General features: G+C 40.3%; 1 non-coding gene across 1 annotated transcript; it reads left to right on the plus strand.

Moving 5' to 3' along the window:
- Positions 1-18,582: 18,582 nt before the first annotated feature.
- On the plus strand, positions 18,583-18,687 carry LOC130978436 (small nucleolar RNA R71). Its single transcript, XR_009086080.1, has one exon. It is a non-coding gene; the product is annotated as a small nucleolar RNA R71 (small nucleolar RNA).

An 18,687-nucleotide genomic window follows, 5' to 3' on the forward strand; every position in this document is an offset into this window, starting at 1 on the left:
CTCAAAGTTTCATGACTGAAACAAGGTCCTCCATTAGGAATTTGGAGGCACAAGTGGGTCAGCTGAGTAAGAAAATTACTGAACTCCCTCCTAGTACTCTTCCAAGCAATACAGAAGAAAATCCAAAAGGAGAGTGCAAGACCATCAACATGGCCGAATTTGGAGAGGAGGAAGAGGCAGTGAACGCCACTGAGGAAGACCTCAATGGGCGTCCACTGGCCTCCAATGAGTTCCCTAATGAGGAACCATGGGAATTAGAGGGTCACACTGAGACCATAGAGATTCCATTTGATTTACTTCTGCCATTCATGAGCTCTGATGAGTATTCTTCCTCTGAAGAGGATGAATATGTCACTGAAGAGCAAGTTGCTAAATACCTTGGAGCAATCATGAAGCTAAATGACAAGTTATTTGGTAATGAGACTTGGGAGAACAAACCTCCTTTGCACACCAAAGAACTGGATGACTTGTCTAGGCAGAAATTATCTCAAAAGAGACAAGATCCTGGGAAGTTTTCAATACCTTGTACCATAGGCACCATGACCTTCAAGAAGGCTTTGTGTGACTTAGAGTCAAGTGTAAACCTCATGCCTCTCTCTGTAATGGAGAAGCTAGGGATCTTTGAGGTACAAGCTGCAAGAAACTCACTAGAGATGGCAGACAATTCAAGAAAACAAGCTTATGAATTTGTAGAGGATGTTTTGGTGAAGATTGAAGACCATTACATCCCTGCTGATTTCATAGTCCTAGAGACTGGGAAGTGCATGGATGAATCCATCATCCTTGGCAGACCCTTCCTAGCCACAGCAAAGGCTGTGATTGATGTTGACAGAGGAGAATTGATCATTTAAGTGAATGAAGAATCCTTTGTGTTTAAGGCTCAAGGATATTCCTCTATCACCATGGGGAGGAAGCATGAAGAGCTTCTCTCAAAACAGAGTCAAATAGAGCCCCCACAGTCAAACTCTAAGTTTGGTGTTGGGAGGGCACAACCAACTTCTAAGTTTGGTGTTGAACCCCCACATTCAAACTCTAAGTTTGGTGTTGGGAGGTTCCAACATTGCTCTGAGTATCTGTGAGGCTCCATGAGAGCCCTCTGTCAAGCTACTGACATTAAAGAAGTGCTTGTTGGGAGGCAACCCAATGTTATATTTAATCTATTTTCCTTTGTCATTTTATGTTTTCTGTAGGTTGATGATCATGAGAAAGTGGTGGACGAAATTGTGATCATTCTTGTATCATTTGTGATCAATGTTCTAATTGTGGCTCTTGTTAAATTCACAACTCCGTTCAACTAACCAGCAAGTGTACTGGGTCGTCCAAGTAATAAACCTTACGTGAGTAAGGGTCGAATCCACAGAGATTGTTGGTATGAAGCAAGCTATGGTCACCTTGCAAATCTCAGTTAGGCAGATTAAAGGGTAATTGTGATTATTGGAATAAATAATAAATAAAAAGGAATAATAAAAGGGATAGAAGACTTATGCAGATTCATTGGTGGGAATTTCAGATAAGTGCATGGAGATTCTGCATGGCTCAAGGACGCCTGCTCTTCTACTGCTTCTACTCAATCCTTCTTACTCCTTTCCATGGCAAGCTTTGTATAGGGGTTCACCATCAGCTGTGGCTACTTTCAATCCTCTCGGGAAAATATCCTATGCGGCTGTCACTCGCACAGCTAATCATCTGGAGGCATCACCCATGGTTAATGGCTACATCCCATCCTCGCAGTGAAAACTAATGCTCACGCACTCTGTCACAGTACGGCTAATCACCGGTTGGTTCCCGCTCCTACTGGAATAGAATCCCTTGATTCTTTTGCGTCTGTCACTAACGCCCAGCAGGTTGCAAGTTTGAAGCACGTCACAGTCATTCATTACCGGAATCCTACTCGGAATACCACAGACAAGGTGAGACTTTCCGGATTCCCAGGATCCTACTCGGAACACCACAGACAAGGTTGGACTTTCCGGATCCTCATAAATGCCGCCATCTATCTAGCTTATACCACGAAGATTCTGTTGGGGAATCTAAGAGATACACATTCAAGCTCTGTTGCATGTAGAACGGAAGTGGTTGTCAATCACGCGCGTTCATAAGTGAGAATGATGATGAGGGTTATTTACTCATCACCTTCATCATGTTCTTGGGTACGAATGAATATCTTGGAATAAGAATAAGATAGAGACCGAATAAAAGAAAATAGAATTGCATTGATACTTGAGGTACAGCAGAGCTCCACACCCTTAATCTATGGTGTGCAGAAACTCCACCGTTGAAAATACATAAGTGAAAGAGGTTCAGGCATGGCCGAGAGGCCAGCCCCCTAAAACGTGATCAATAGCCTCTTAGGATGAAGAATAAAACAAAACTGAGACCAAAGATATCTAATACATTAGTAATTCATCCTATTTATAATAAACTAGCTCCTAGGGTTTACATGAGTAAGTAATTGATGCATAAATCCACTTCCGGGGCCCACTTGGTGTATGATTGGGCTGAGCTTGATCAATCCACGAGCTGAGGCTTCTCTTGGAGTTGAACTCCGAGTTATGACGTGTTTTGGGCGTTCAAATCCGGATTATGACGTTTTTCTGGCGTTTAACTCCAGACAGCAGCATGTACTTGGCGTTCAACGCCATGTTACGTCGTCATTCTTCGAATAAAGTATAAACTATTATATATTGCTGGAAAGCCCTGGATGTCTACTTTCCAACGCCGTTGAGAGCGCGACATTTGGAGTTCTGTAGCTCCAGAAAATCCATTTCGAGTGCAGGGAGGTCAGAATCCAACAGCATCAGCAGTCCTTTTGTCAGCCTTTTTCAGAGTTTTGCTCAAGTCCCTCAATTTCAGCCAGAAATTACCTGAAATCACAGAAAAACACACAAACTCATAGTAAAGTCCAGAAATGTGAATTTAACATAAAAACTAAGGAAAACATCCCTAAAAGTAGCTTGAACTTACTAAAAACTATGTAAAAACAATGCCAAAAAGCGTATAAATTATCCGCTCATCAGAAAGCCACAAAATAAATTGAAAAAGCAGAAACAGAATGAAAAATAGAAAGAAAGACAGCACACTCTGGAGGAGAACTTGCTGGCGTTTAAACGCCAGTGAAGTTAGCAAATGGGCGTTTAACGCCCAATCTGGCACCATTCTGGGCGTTTAACGCCAAAAATGGGCACCAAACTGGCGTTAAACGCCAGAAAAGGGCAAGCACCTGGCGTTAAACGCCAGAAATGGGCACCAGCCCGGCGTTTAATGCCAGAATTGGCACAGAGAGCAATTTTTGCACGCCACTTGGTGCAGGGTTGAATTTTCCTTGACACCTCAGGATCTGTGGACCCCACAGGATCCCCACCTCCCCCACCACCCTCTCTCTTCTTCACCCATTCACCAATCACCTCAACCACTCTTCCCCAAAAACCCCTCACCTATCAAATCCCATCTTTCTCTTCACCACTCACATCCATCCTTCATAAAACCCCACCTACCTCACCATTCAAAATTCAAACCACTTTCCCACCCATAATGGCCGAACCCTACCCCTCTCTTCACCCCTATATAAACCCATCTTCACTCCTTCATTTTCACACACCCTAAACACTACTTCTCCCCCTTTTGGCCGAATCACAAAGCCACCTCCATCTCCTCCATTTCTTCTTCTTCTACTTTCTTCTTTCTTCTTTTGCTCGAGGACGAGCAAACCTTTTAAGTTTGGTGTGGTAAAAGCGTTGCTTTTTGCTTTTCCATAACCATTTATGGCACCTAAGGCCGAAGAAACCTCTAGAAAGAGGAAAGGGATGGCAAAAGCTTCCACCTCCGAGTCATGGGAGATGGAGAGATTCATCTCAAGGGTGCATCAAGACCACTTCTATGAAGTTGTGGCCTTGAAGAAGGTGATCCCCGAGGTCCCTTTCAAACTCAAAAAGAGTGAAAATCCGGAGATCCGACATGAGATCCGAAGAAGAGGTTGGGAAGTTCTTACCAACCCCATTCAACAAGTCGGAATCTTAATGGTTCAAGAGTTCTATGCCAATGCATGGATCACCAAGAACCATGATCAAAGTGTGAACCCGGACCCAAAGAATTGGCTTACAATGGTTCGGGGGAAATACTTAAATTTTAGTCAGGAAAATGTAAGGTTGGCATTTAACTTGCCCATGATGCAAGGAGATGAACACCCTTACACTAGAAGGGTCAACTTTGATCAAAGGTTGGACCAAGTCCTCACTGACATTTATGAAGAGGGCGCCCAATGGAAGAGAGATTCGAGAGGGAAGCCGGTTCAATTGAGAAGGCATGACCTCAAGCCCATGGCTAGGGGATGGTTGAAGTTTATCCAACGCTCAATCATTCCTACTAGCAACCGGTCTGAAGTTACTCTAGACCGGGCCATCATGATCCATAGCATCATGATTGGAGAAGAAGTAGAAGTTCATAAGGTTATAGCCCAAGAACTCTATAAGGTGGCGGACAAGTCCTCTACCTTGGCAAGGTTAGCCTTTCCTCATCTCATTTGTCACCACTGTTATTCAGTTGGAGTGGACATAGAAGGAGACATCCTCATTGATGAGGACAAGCCCATCACTAAGAAAAGGATGGAGCAAACAAGAGATCTCACTCATCATGAAATCCCTGAGATACCTCAAGGGATGCACTTTCCTCCACAAAACTATTGGGAGCAAATCAACACCTCCCTAGGAGAATTGAGTTCCAACATGGGACAACTAAGGGTGGAGCACCAAGAACATTCCATCCTCCTCCATGAAATTAGAGAAGATCAAAGAATCATGAGAGAGGAGCAACAAAGGCAAGGAAGAGACATTGAGGAGCTCAAGCACTCCATAAGATCTTCAAAAGGAAGAACAAGCCGCCATCACTAAGGTGGACCCGTTCTTTAATTTCCTTGTTCTTTATTTTCCTGTTTTTCGAAAAATCATGCTTATGTTTATCTATGTTTGTGTCTTGTGATCATTAGTGTCTTAGTGTCTATGCCTTAAAGTTATGAATGTCCCATGAATCCATCACCTCTCTTAAATGAAAAATGTTCTTAATTGAAAAAGAGAAGAATTGCATGAATTTTGAATTTTATAACTGATTAATTATTTTGATGTGGTGGCAATACTTTGTTTTCTGAATGTATGCTTAAACAGTGCATATGTCTTTTGAATTTGTGGTTCATGAATGTTGGCTCTTGAAAGAATGATGAAAAAGGAGACATGTTACTGAGGATCTGAAAAATCATAAAAATGATTCTTGAAGCAAGAAAAAGCAGTGAATACAAAAAAAAGGGAAAAAGAGAAAAAGAAAGAAAAAGAAAGAAATAAAAGTTGTGATCCAAGGCAAAAAGAGTGTGCTTAAGAACCCTGGACACCTCTAATTGGGGACTCTAGCAAAGCTGAGTCACAATCTGAAAAGGTTCACCCAATTATGTGTCTGTGGCATGTATGTATCCGGTGGTAATACTGGAAGACAGAGTGCTTTGGGCCACGGCCAAGACTTATAAAGTAGCTGTGTTCAAGAATCATCATACTTAACTAGGAGAATCAATAACACTATCTGGATTCTGAGTTCCTAAAGAAGCCAATCATTCTGAATTTCAAAGGATAGAGTGAGATGCCAAAACTGTTCAGAAGCAAAAAGCTAAAAGCCCCGCTCATCTAATTAATACTGATCTTCATATATGTTTTTGGAATTCATTGCATATTCTCTTCTCTTTATCTTATTTGATTTTCAGTTGCTTGAGGACAAGCAACAATTTAAGTTTGGTATTGTGATGAGCGGATAATTTGTACGCTTTTTGGCATTATTTTTAGTATGTTTTTAGTAGGATTTAGTTAGTTTTTAGTATATTTTTATTAGTTTTTAGTTAAAATTCACTTTTCTGGGCTTTACTATGAGTTTGTGTGTTTTTCTGTGATTTCAGGTATTTTCTGGCTGAAATTGAGGGACCTGAGCAAAAATCTGTTTCAGAGACTGAAAAGGACTGCAGATGTTGTTGGATTCTGACCTCCCTGCACTCGAAGTGGATTTTATGGAGCTACAGAAGCCCAATTGCCGTGCTCTCAACGGCGTTGGAAAGTAGACATCCTGGGCTTTCCAGCAATGTAATAGTCCATACTTTGCCCAAGATTTGATGGCCCAAACCGGCGTTCCAAATCAGCCCAAAACTGCCCGGCGTTAAACGGCGGAACTGGCACAAGAATGGGAGTTAAACGCCCAAACTGGCACAAAAGCTGGCGTTTAACTCCAAGAAGAGTCTCTACATGAAAATGCTTCAATGCTCAGCCCAAGCACACACCAAGTGGGCCCGAAAGTGGATTTTTCTGTCATTTACTCATTTCTGTAAACCTTAAGCTACTAGTTCTTTATAAATAAGACCTTTTGCTATTGTATTGAGATATCTTGGTAGCTATCTTTAGTTTTATGCTATCTTAGATCATTGGAGGCTGGCCTCACGGCCATGCCTAGACCTTGTTCTTATGTATTTTCAACGGTGGAGTTTCTACACACCATAGATTAAGGTGTGGAGCTCTGCTGTACCTCGAGTATTAATACAATTACTATTGTTCTTCTATTCAATTCAGCTTGTTCTTATTCCAAGATATTCATTCGCACTCAAGAACTTGATGAATGTGATGATTATGTGACGCTCATCATCATTCTCACTTATGAACGCGTGCCTGACAACCACTCCCGTTCTACAAGCAAACAAGGCTTGAATGTTTATCTCTTGGATTCTTTAATCGGAATCTTCGTGGTATAAGATAGAATTGATGGCGGCATTCAAGAGAATCCGGAAGGTCTAAACCTTGTCTGTGGTATTCTGAGTAGGATTCAATGATTGAATGACTGTGACGAGCTTCAAACTCGCGATTGTGGGGCGTTAGTGACAGATGCAAAAGAATCACTGGATTCTATTCCGACATGATCGAGAACCGACAGCTGGATAGCCGTGCCGTGACAGGGTGCGTTGAACATTTCCACTGAGAGGACGGGACTGTAGCCATTGACAATGGTGATGCCCAACATACAGCTTGCCATGGAAAGGAGTAAGAAGGATTGGATGAAGACAGTAGGAAAGCAGAGAGACGGAAGGGACAAAGCATCTCCATTCGCTTATCTGAAGTTCTCACCAATGAATTACATAAGTATCTCTATCTTTATCTTTATGTTTTATTCATATATCATCCATAACCATTTGAGTCTGCCTGACTAAGATTTACAAGGTGACTATAGCTTGCTTCATACCAACAATCTCCGTGGGATCGACCCTTACTCGCGTAAGGTTTATTACTTGGACGACCCAGTGCACTTGTTGGTTAGTTGTGCGAAGTTGTGTTTATGCCATGGTATTGAGCACCAAGTTTTTGGACTCATTACCGAGGATTAATTGAGTTGTGAAAAGTAGTGATCACAATTTCGTGCACCACATGGTCAAATGGCCAGCCTCCCAAAACATGAACAATGGTCCAAAGATGTTCCAAAAGCTCCCTAGTACAATAGTAAAAAGTTCTATTTATACTAAACTAGTTACTAAGGTTTACAGAAATAAGTAAATGATGTAGAAATCCACTTCTGGGCCTACTTTGGTGTGTGCTTGGGCTGAGCATTGAAGCTTTCACGTGTGGAGGCCTTCTTTGGAGTTAAACTCTAGTTTGTAACTTGTTTCTGGCATTTGACTCTGGCTTGCAACTTGTTTCTGGCATTTAACGCCAGAATAGGGTATAAAGCTGGCGTTGAACGCCAGTTTGCGTCGTCTAAACTCGGGCAAAGTATAGACTATTATATATTTTTGGAAACCCCTGGATGTCTAATTTCCAACGCAATTAAGAGCGCGCCATTTGGGTTTTTGTATCTCCAAAAATCCCATTTCGAGTACAGGGAGGTCAGAATCCAACAACATTAGCAGTCCTTTTTCAATCTTTGAATTAGATTTTTGCTCAGGTCCCTCAATTTCAGCCAGAAAATACCTGAAATCACAGAAAAATAAAACTCATAGTAAAGTCTAGAGATGCGAATTTTGCTTAAAAACTGATAAAAATATACTAAAAAGTAGCTAGATCCTACTAAAAACTACCTAAAAATAATGCCAAAATCGTATAAATTATCTGCTCATCACAACACCAAACTTAAATTGTTTCTTGTCCCCAAGCAATTGAAAACAAAATAGGATAAAAAGAAGAGAATATACAATGAATCTCACAATATCAATGAAACTTAGTTCCAAATAGATGAGTGGGGCTAGTAGCTTTTTTCTTTTGAACAGTTTTGGTATCTCACTTTATCCTTTGAAATTCAGAATGATTGGCATCTATAGGAACTCCGAATTTTAGATAGTGTTATTGATTCTCCTAGTTCAGTATGTTGATTCTTGAACACAGCTACTTTATGAGTCTTGGCCGTGGCCCTAAGCACTTTATTTTCCAGTATTACCACCGGATACATAAATGCCACAGACACATAACTAGGTGAACCTTTTCAGATTGTGACTCAGCTTTGCTAAAGTCCCCAGTTAGAGGTGTCCAGAGTTCTTAAGCACACTCTTTTTGCTTTGGATCACGACTTTAACCACTCAGTCTCAAGCTTTTCACTTGGACCTTCATGACACAAGCACATGGTTAGGGACAGCTTGATTTAGGCCCTCATATCCATTAATGCTCAAAGCCTTGGATCCTTTTCTACTTTCTTTTTTTTCTTTTTCTTTCTTTTTCTTTTAATTTTTGCCATCTTTTTTCGCAAGCTTTGTTATTCACTGCTTTTTCTTGCTTCAAGAATCAATTTCATGATTTTTTAGATTATCAATAACATTTCTCTTTGTTCATCATTCTTTCAAGAGCCAACAATTTTAACATTCATAAACTTCACTATCAAAAATATGCAATGTTCAAGCATTCATTCAGAAAACAAAAAGTATTGCCACCACATCAAAATAATTAAACTAATTTCAAGATAAAATTTGATATCCAAGTACTTCTTATTCTTTTGTAATTAGGCACATTTTTCATTTAAGAGAGGTGAAGGATTCATGGAGTTATTCATAGCTCTAAGACATAGACACTTGACACTAATGATCATGTAATGAAGACACAAACATAGACAAACATATAGCATCAAATTCGAAAAACAGAAAAATAAGAAAAAGGAAATCAAAGAACGGGTCCACCTTAGTGATGGCGGCTAGTTCCTCCTCTTGAAGGTCCAATGGAACGCCTAAGCTCATCTATGTCTCTTCCTTGCCTTTGTTGCTCTTGTGTGGTATTTACAACCCACAAACTAACCGGCAAGTGCACCGGGTCTTACCAAGTAATATCTTACGTGAGTAAGGGTCGATCCCACGAGGATTGATGGATCAAGAAACAATGATTGATTGATTGGCTTAGTTAGACAAACAGAAAAGAGTGTTTTGGTATTCAAAAAGCATTAAACAGTAAATTAAGAATTTCAGAAAGCAAGCAGCAATGAGTTGGGAATAAAATATGGAGAAAACAGTTAAGGCTTCAAAGTTATCTATTTTTCGGATTAACTTTTCTTACTAACTAATTTAATTATGCAGGATTTAATTTATGGAAAACTGTATGTGACTAGACCCTAATTCCTTAGACCTTCCTAGTCTCCTCTAAAATTCATTAACTGCCAATTCCTTGGTCAATTAATTCCAATTAGAGGGTGATAATCAATTTATAGTTTATATGCCACAAAACTCTAATTACCCAAGAAATAAAAGGATTATATGTCACGTATCCTGTTAAATTTAGATAATTAAAATTTAAGAGAAATTGTTTTCAAGCTGTTGTTCAAGTAAAGAGCTTTTCCAAGTTTTACAAGAACTCAAATAGAAAGAGGGTCATACTTCCGTTCCACCCAAATTCATAAAATAAAGAGAGAAAATAATTCTTAAATTATAAATCCATATAAATAGACAGAGCTCCTAACCTTAACAATGAAGGATTAGTTGCTCATGGTTCAGAGAAGAAAACTAGGATTGTGGTAAAATGTACCGAGTTGCAATCTGATGGCACCTAAATTCCTATTTATAACTAATCCTAATAAATTTAAAATCTAATTATCTAAAATTAAAAATAATATCTTTTCCTAAAAATAATATTTGAATTTAAATTCGAATTAATTAACAAGTCTTCAGCTGACGGGTAGGGACCACTTGATTTGTCCATTCTGCAACTTCTAATTTGTGTTTTCTGTGATGGAAACTGGGTCAAAACAGCCCGTAAATCGCGCCCAGCATTTTTTTGTGTTTTTCTACACGTGGTGCATGTCACGCATACGCGTCAGTCACGCGGACGCGTAGCTGGTCTTCTTCGCATGTCACGCAGACGCGTTGGCCACGCGGACGCGTCGCTGAACAAATCTTCAATTCACGCATGCGCGTCAGTCACGCGCATGCGTCGCCATGGATACCTCCAATTCATGCGCACGCATCAGACATGCGTGCGCGTCGCTCCTCGCAGCCATCTCCTTTGATTTTTGTGCAGAAACACCATCAAATCTAGCTGAATGCTACATAAAATAAAGATTATTGCACAAAACTCAAAATGGCATCTGTAGTGGCTAAAACATAATTTATTCTTTATTAAACTCAACAATTTAGATGCAAATTCACTAGGAAAATATAGAAAAGATGCTCACGCATCACAACACCAAACTTGAACTGTTGCTTGTCATTAAGCAACCAAAACTAACGTAGGCTTAGGATGTGAATTTGCATGAGAATGAGAGTTCGATTAAGCTCATGTCTCTTTTTATAGTGGGGTTTATAATTATAATCCTGGATAGGTTTGGCATTTCACTCTCCTTTGAATCAGGAGGATGTCATTGTCATTCGGAATTAGAATTTGGATAATATTATGAATTCTCTGATCTTTGTATTTCAGTTTAATCCTTGAACACAGCAAAATTGACTTTAATTAGTTTTTTTTCTTTGGTGCTTTGCACCTTGAACCTAGCCGTGACTTTAAATGTTTTGTCTCATGGATTACTTGACACAGAAACACCTCAAGCACTTAACTGGGGGACTCTCTTTGAGTCCTGATTTTTCTTTCAGTTACTCCCAGGCAGTGGTGCTCAAAGCCTTTGGCATACTCCGTTAAACGCACTTGGTCTCGACTCTAAGTGTTCTGTCTCAAGGATTAATTGACACAATCACACCACAAGCATATGACTAGGGAAACAACTCTTTGAGCTTTTAATCATGTCTGACCTCCCTAGTCATTGATGCTCAGAGCCTTGGACCTTGCTTTTATTATTTATTTATTTATTTATTTTTTTTGCTATTTCTTTTGCTTCAAGGATTAAATTTTTGTTTATTTCAGAGAAGTCATAATAATTCTCTAAATTCCTGTTCCTTCTACATCAACAACCCTTGATTCAAATTCAAATATGCATTGTTCATATCATGCATTCAAAAATCACAGAAAAGACCACCACCTTTATGTAAATAAGACTACTCTTAAAATTAACTCAAGTTCTCATGCAATACATCACTTCTGTATTTTTTTATTTGAATTCAAGTTCAATGAGTAATACATGAGACATCTTTTTAGAATTAAAGCAATTAGGAAAAAAATTAAACTAGTTCTAGGATTCTAACTAATAAATGATCATGCAACAAACAAAGAAAAATAAAATGAAAGGAACTCAACCAAGGTATTAATTCTTTATTAAACTCAATAAATTAGATGCAAATTCACTAGGAAAAGATAGAAAAGATGCTCACGCATCATGCTCCTCCCTCATAGCTCTTTGATCTTCTTTAATGTCATGGAAAATGATGGAGTGCTCTTGGTGCTCCACCCTTAGTTGCTCCATGTTGTAAGTCAAGCTTTCCAAAGAGGTGTTGAGTTGCTCCCAATAGTTGTGTGGAGGAAAATGCATCCCATGAGGCATCTCAGGGATTTCTTAATGAGGAATTTCCTCATGCTCTTGATGAGGTCCACGAGTGGGATCTCTTGTTTGCTCCATCATTTTCTTAGTGATGGGCTTGTCCTCTTCAATAAGGATGTCTCCTTCTATGTTAATCCCAACCAAATTGCATAGGTGACAAATGAGATGAGGAAAGGCTAACCTTGCCAAGGTGGATGACTTGTCAGCCACCTTGTAGTGTTCTAGAGGTATGATCTCATGAACTTCCACTTCCACCCCAATCATGATACTATGGATCATGATGGCCCGATCCACAGTCACTTCAGATCGGTTGCTAGTAGGAATGATGGAGCGTTGGATGAACTCCAACCATCCTCTAGCCACAGGCTTAAGTTTCGGTCTTTTCAATTGAACCGGATTACTGGTGCACAAAATTGTGATCACTACTTTTCACAACTCAAATAATCCCCGGTAACAAATCCAAAAACTTGGTGCTCAATACCATGGTATAAACATAATTTCACAACATCGCACAACTAACCAGCAAGTGCACTGGGTCGTCCAAGTAATAAACCTTACGCGAGTAAGGGTCGATCCCACGGAGATTGTTGGTATGAAGCAAGCTATAGTCACCTTGTAAATCTTAGTCAGGCAGACTCAAATGGTTATGGATGATATATGAATAAAACATAAAGAAAAAGATAGAGATACTTATGTAATTCATTGGTGAGAACTTCAGATAAGCGAATGGAGATGCTTTGTCCCTTCCGTCTCTCTGCTTTCCTACTGTCTTCATCCAATCCTTCTTACTCCTTTCCATGGCAAGCTGTATGCTGGGCATCACCGTTGTTAGTGGCTACAGTCCCGTCCTCTCAGTGAAAATGTTCAACACACCCTGTCACGGCACGGCTAATCATCTGTCGGTTCTCAATCAGGATGGAGTAGAATCCATTGATTCTTTTGCGTCTGTCACTAACGCCCAGCCTTCAGGAGTTTGAAGCTCGTCACAGTCATTCAATCATTGAATCCTACTCAGAATACAACAGACAAGGTTTAGACCTTCCGGATTCTCTTGAATGCCGCCATCAATTCTAGCTTATACCACGAAGATTCTGATTAAGGAATCCAAGAGATAAACATTCAAGCCTTGTTTGCTTGTAGAACGGAGGTGGTTGTCAGGCACGCGTTCATAAGTGAGAATGATGATGAGCGTCACATAATCATCACATTCATCAAGTTCTTGAGTGCGAATGAATATCTTGGAATAAGAACAAACTAAATTGAATAGAAGAACAATAGTAATTGCATTAATACTCGAGGTACAGCTGAGCTCCACACCTTAATCTATGGTGTGTAGAAACTCCACCGTTGAAAATACATAAGAACAAGGTGTAGGCATGGCCGAATGGCCAGCCTCCCAATACATGATCAAAAGACTCAAAGATCTAAAGATGATCTAAGATCCAAAGATCCAAAGATGAAAATACAATAGCAAAAGGTCTTATTTATAAAGAACTAGTAGCCTAAGGTTTACAGAAATGAGTAAATGACAGAAAAATCCACTTCTGGGCCCACTTGGTGTGTGCTTGGGCTGAGCATTGAAGCATTTTCGTGTAGAGACTCTTCTTGGAGTTAAACGCCAGCTTTTGTGCCAGTTTGGGCGTTTAACTCCCATTCTTGTGCCAGTTCCGGCGTTTAACGCTGGGCAGTTTTGAGCTTATTTGGAACGCCGGTTTGGGCCATCAAATCTCAGGAAAAGTATGAACTATTATACATTGCTGGAAAGCCCAGGATGTCTACTTTCCAACGCCGTTGAGAGCGCGCCAATTGGGCTTCTGTAGCTCCAGAAAATCCACTTCGAGTGCAGGGAGGTCAGAATCCAACAGCATCTGTAGTCCTTTTCAGTCTCTGAATCAGATTTTTGCTCAGGTCCCTCAATTTCAGCCAGAAAATACCTGAAATCACAGAAAAATACACAAACTCATAGTAAAGTCCAGAAAAGTGAATTTTAACTAAAAACTAATAAAAATATACTAAAAACTAACTAAAACATACTAAAAACATACTAAAAACAATGCCAAAAAGCGTATAAATTATCCGCTCATCACAACACCAAACTTAAATTGTTGCTTGTCCTCAAGCAACTGAAAATCAAATAAGATAAAAAGAAGAGAATATACAATGAATTCCAAAAACATCTATGAAGATCAGTATTAATTAGATGAGCGGAGCTTTTAGCTTTTTGCCTCTGAACAGTTTTGGCATCTCACTCTATCCTTTGAAATTCAGAATGATTGGATTCTATAGGAACTCAGAATCCAGATAGTGTTATTGATTCTCCTAGTTAAGTATGATGATTCTTGAACACAGCTACTTTCTAAGTCTTGGCCGTGGCCCAAAGCACTCTGTCTTCCAGTATTACCACCTGATACATACATGCCACAGACACATAATTGGGTGAACCTTTTCAGATTGTGACTCAGCTTTGCTAGAGTCCCCAATTAGAGGTGTCCAGGGTTCTTAAGCACACTTTTTTTGCCTTGGATCACAACTTTATTTTTTTTCTTTTTCTTTTTTTTCCCTTTTTTTGTTCTTTTTTTTCGCTTCTTCTCTCTCTTTTTTTTTATTCACTGCTTTTTCTTTCTTCAAGAATCATTTTTTTATGATTTTTCAGATCCTCAGTAACATGTCTCCTTTTTCATCATTCTTTCAAGAGCCAATCATTCATGAACAACAAATTCAAAAGACATATGCACTGTTTAAGCATACATTCAGAAAACAAAAGTATTGCCACCACATCAAAATAATTAATCTGTTATAAAATTTAAAATTCATACAATTCTTCTCTCTTTCAATTAAGAACATTTTTCATTTAAGAAAGGTGATGGATTCATAGGACATTCATAACTTTAAGGCATAGACACTAAGACACTAATGATCATGAGACACAAACATGGATAAACATAAGCATAATTTTCGAAAAACAGGAAAATAAAGAACAAGGAAATTAAAGAACGGGTCCACCTTAGTGATAGCGGCTTGTTCTTCCTCTTGAAGGTCTTACGGAGTGCTTGAGCTCCTCAATGCCTCTTCCTTGCCTTTGTTGCTCCTCTCTCATGAATCTTTGATCTTCTCTAATTTCATGGAGGAGGATGGAATGTTCTTGATGCTCCACCCTTAGTTGTCCCATATTGGAACTCAATTCTCCTAGGGAGGTGTTGATTTGCTCCCAATAGTTTTGTGGAGGAAAGTGCATCCCTTGAGGCATCTCAGGGATTTCATGATGAGTGGGATCTCTTGTTTGCTCCATCCTTTTGTTAGTGATGTGCTTGTCCTCATCAATGGGGATGTCTCCCTCTATATCAACTCCAATTGAATAACAGAGGTGACAAATGAGATGAGGAAAGGCTAACCTTGCCAAGGTAGAGGATTTATCTGCCACCTTATAAAGTTCTTGGGCTATAACCTTATGAACTTCTACTTCTTCTCCAATCATGATGCTATGAATCATGATGGCTCGGTCTAGAGTAACTTCAGACCGGTTGCTAGTGGGAATGATTGAGCGTTGGATAAACTCCAACCATCCCCTAGCTACGGGCTTGAGGTCATGCCTTCTCAATTGAACCGGCTTCCCTCTTGAATCTCTCCTCCATTGGGCGCCCTCTTCACAAATAATTGTGAGGACTTGGTCCAACCTTTGATCAAAGTTGACCCTTCTAGTGTAAGGGTGTTCATCTCCTTGCATCATGGGCAAGTTGAATGCCAACCTTACATTTTCCGGACTAAAATCTAAGTATTTCCCCCGAACCATTGTAAGCCAATTCTTTGGGTCCGGGTTCACACTTTGATCATGGTTCTTGGTGATCCATGCATTGGCATAGAACTCTTGAACCATTATGATTCCGACTTGTTGAATGGGGTTGGTAAGAACTTCCCAACCTCTTCTTCGGATCTCATGTCGGATCTCCGGATATTCACTCTTTTTGAGTTTGAAAGGGACCTTGGGGATCACCTACTTCAAGGCCACAACTTCATAGAAGTGGTCTTGATGCACCCTTGAGATGAATCTCTCCATCTCCCATGACTCGGAGGTGGAAGCTTTTGCCTTTCCTTTCCTCTTTCTAGAGGTTTCTCTGGCCTTGGATGCCATAAATGGTTATGGAAAAACAAAAAGCAATGCTTTTACCACACCAAACTTAAAAGGTTTGCTCGTCCTCGAGTAAAAGAAGAAAGAAGAGAGTAGAAGAAGAAGAAATAAAGGAGATGGAGGTGGCTTTGTGGTTCGGCCAAAGGGGGAGAAGTAGTGTTTAGGGTGTGTGAAAATGAAGGAGTGAAGATGGGTTTATATAGGGTGAAGAGAGGGGTAGGGTTCGGCTATGGGAGGGTGGGTTTGGGAGGGAAAGTGGTTTGAATTTGAATGGTGAAGTAGGTGGGGTTTTATGAAGGATGGATGTGAGTGGTGAAGAGAAAGATGGGATTTGATAGGTGAAGGGTTTTTGGGGAAGAGTGGTTGAGGTGATTGGTGGTGGTGGGGTAGGTGGGGATCCTGTGGGGTCCACAGATCCTGAGGTGTCAAGGAAAATTCATCCCTGCACCAAGTGGCAAGCAAAATTGCTCTTTATGCCAATTCTGGCGTTAAACGCCGGGCTGGTGCCCATTTCTGGCGTTTAACGCCAGCTTCTTGCCCTTTCTTGGCGTTTAACGCCAGTCTGGTGCCCCTTTCTGGCGTTAAACGCCCAGAATGGTGCCAGAATGGGCGTTAAACGCCCATTTGCTGCCCTTGCTGGCGTTTAAACGCCAGCAAGGTCTTCCTCCAGGGTGTGCTGTTTTTCTTTCTATTTTTCATTCTGTTTTTGCTTTTTAAATTGATTTTGTGACTTCTTATGATCATCAACCTACAGAAAACATAAAATAACAAAGGAAAATAGATAAAATATAACATTGGGTTGCCTCCCAACAAGCGCTTCTTTAATGTCAGTAGCTTGACAGAGGGCTCTCATAGAGCCTTATAGATACTCAGAGCAATGTTGGAACCTCCCAACACCAAACTTAGAGTTTGAATGTGGGGGTTCAACACCAAACTTAGAATTTGGTTGTGGCCTCCTAACACCAAACTTAGAGTTTGACTGTGGGGGCTCTGTTTGACTCTGTTTTGAGAGAAGCTCTTCATGCTTTCTCTCCATGGTGACAGTGGGGTATCCTTGAGCCTTAAACACAAAGGATTCTTCATTCACTTGAATGATCAATTCTCTTCTGTCCACATCAATCACAGCCTTTGCTGTGGCTAGGAAGGGTCTGCCAAGGATGATGGATTCATCCATGCACTTCCCAGTCTCTAGGACTATGAAATCAGCAGGGATGTAATGGTCTTCAATCTTTACCAGAACATCCTCTACAAGTCCATAAGCTTGTTTTCTTGAATTGTCTGCCATCTCTAATGAGATTCTTGCAGCTTGCACCTCAAATATCCCTAGCTTCTCCATTACAGAGAGAGGCATGAGGTTTATACTTGACCCTAAGTCACACAGAGCCTTCTTAAAGGTCATGGTGCCTATGGTACAAGGTATGGAAAACTTTCTAGGATCCTGTCTCTTTTGAGGTAATTTCTGCCTAGACAAGTCATCCAGTTCTTTGGTGAGCAAAGGAGGTTCGTTCTCCCAAGTCTCATTACCAAATAACTTGTCATTTAGCTTCATGATTGCTCCAAGGTATTTAGCAACTTGCTCTTCAGTGACATACTCATCCTCTTCAGAGGAAGAATACTCATCAGAGCTCATGAATGGCAGAAGTAAATCCAATGAAATCTCTATGGTCTCAGTGTGAGCCTCAGATTCCCATGGTTCCTCATTAGGGAACTCATTGGAGGCCAGTGGATGCCCATTGAGGTCTTCCTCAGTGGCGTTCACTGCCTCTTCCTCCTCTCCAAATTTGGCCATGTTGATGGCCTTGCATTCTCCTTTTGGATTCTCTTCTGTATTGCTTGGAAGAGTACTAGGAGGGAGTTCAGTAATTTTCTTGCTCAGCTGTCCCACTTGTGCCTCCAAATTCCTAATGGAGGACCTTGTTTCAGTCATGAAACTTTGAGTGGTTTTGATTAGATCAGAGACCATGGTTGCTAAGTCAGAGTGGTTCTGCTTAGAATTCTCTGTCTGTTGCTGAGAAGATGATGGAAAAGGCTTGCCATTGCTAAACCTGTTTCTTCCACCATTATTGTTATTGAAACTTTGTTGAGGTCTCTGTTGATCCTTCCATGAGAAATTTGGATGATTTCTCCATGAAGAATTATAGGTGTTTCCATAGGGTTCTCCCATGTAATTCACCTCTTCTATTGAAGGGTTCTCAGGATCATAAGCTTCTTCTTCAGATGAAGCATCCTTAGTACTGCCTGGTGCATTTTGCATTCCAGCCAGACTTTGAGAAATCAAATTGACTTGCTGAGTCAATATCTTGTTCTGAGCCAATATGGCATTCAGAGTATCAATCTCAAGAACTCCTTTCTTCTGATTTGTCCCATTGTTCACAGGATTCCTTTCAGAAGTGTACATGAATTGGTTATTTGCAACCATTTCAATTAGTTCTTGAGCTTCCGTAGGCATCTTCTTCAGATGAAGAGATCCTCCAGCAGAGCTATCCAATGACATCTTGGACAGTTCAGACAGACCATCATAGAAAATACCTATGATGCTCCATTCAGAAAGCATGTCAGAGGGGACACTTTCTGATTAATTGTTTGTATCTTTCCCAAGCTTCATAGAGGGATTCTCCTTCCTTCTGTCTGAAGGTTTGGACTTCCACTCTAAGCTT

This window comes from Arachis stenosperma, chromosome 4 (genome assembly GCF_014773155.1).
Source record: "Arachis stenosperma cultivar V10309 chromosome 4, arast.V10309.gnm1.PFL2, whole genome shotgun sequence".
Lineage (NCBI taxonomy): Eukaryota > Viridiplantae > Streptophyta > Magnoliopsida > Fabales > Fabaceae > Arachis > Arachis stenosperma.